Raw genomic sequence first — 1255 nt, 5'->3', positions numbered from 1 at the left:
AGCTTTCTGAATGCTTAACCAAGATGTAATTTAAGTGCATGTCTCATATTCATAATTAAGTAAGCTGTCTTTAACATGAAAATATTTAATATATTTAGTCAAATTATCTTTTATCTTTCCACTTAAGACCATATATTCAATAAATGAGTTTCTTTTAACTATTGCATTTTATATAATGTATACAAGATAGTACCTTTAATTTAGCACAAATTTATCAAAATTAAGGGTTTTTTCTTCACCATTTCTGTATTTGTAAAAATTTACTTACCCAATAAAGAAGACAGACCTACCATTTATGTCAAGGCTGAAGTCAGTGACTTGAATTTTCAGACTGACAATATTGTCACTATCAGGCAAGTATGGAGGACCAAACAGCTCTGAGTATGTAGTGAATTTTTGTCCCACACAGCAATTTTCCAGTGGAATTCACTCAATTTTTCCCCTTAATTTGGTGCTTGAATCCTTACATTTCACAAGTATGTTGCTCCCAGTTGCTGCACTGCTTGTTTGTTTTTTTTTTTTTACTTCATTTTATACAATGTTTGACAAGTTCACATTCGGTTCATTTTAATGAAATATGATATTGTTTTTATATTTGGTTCTAGCTCTTGGCCACCAGATAGTAATCCTTCGAATGGGAAAGGTGTATTAAAGTTTAGACTACAATTTCTTCATCAAGTTTCTTTTGCATTTCTAAACTGTTTAAACATTAGTAATGTTTGTTTTATGTAATTTTATATATCTTTATGCCTATTTTTTTCTGTTTCTTATATTTTCTGATATTAATATGGGCACTACTATCTTTTTGTTTGTATTTTCCTGATATCACTTTTTGTACCCTTCCCCCTTTCTATCTCTCTATCTCTCAATTTTTACTCTTTAAAAGTAAATTTCTATACCCAATCTTGTTTACCATATTTAATATCTTTGTTATGTTATTGCTTCCTGGCCTTTTGGCTAAGATCAAGTGTAGTATTTAATGTTTTTGTTATAACTAAACATTGCTGTTATTGATAGAAGTTATCATTCTGTTTATTTTTATGGAACAAGTGAATATGTTTCCATGATAAGACTTTCTGTTTACTATTCATTTTTCTTAATGGTTTTCCTTTTATGTGCTTATTTATTTTTATTTTTCTTACATATTAGTTTGATTATGATGCTACTCATTTCTCCATTCCTCTTGTGAATCTGTTAATTCTATTGTTGTCTCCCAGGTCCTTGCTTATAACTTTATGTTTCCTCAGGCTCACAT

General features: G+C 29.2%; 1 pseudogene; it reads left to right on the top strand.

Annotated features, from left to right (window-relative positions):
* The first annotated feature begins 937 nt into the window (after nucleotides 1–937).
* On the top strand, nucleotides 938–1051 carry LOC121016192 (uncharacterized; annotated as a pseudogene).
* Nucleotides 1052–1255: the final 204 nt, after the last annotated feature.

This window comes from Herpailurus yagouaroundi, unplaced genomic scaffold, assembly GCF_014898765.1.
Source record: "Herpailurus yagouaroundi ecotype Mexico unplaced genomic scaffold, PumYag 209, whole genome shotgun sequence".
Taxonomy (NCBI): Eukaryota; Metazoa; Chordata; class Mammalia; order Carnivora; family Felidae; genus Herpailurus; species Herpailurus yagouaroundi.
The sequence above is the reverse complement of the archived record's forward strand: the minus strand, read 5'-3'. Positions and strand labels throughout refer to the sequence as shown.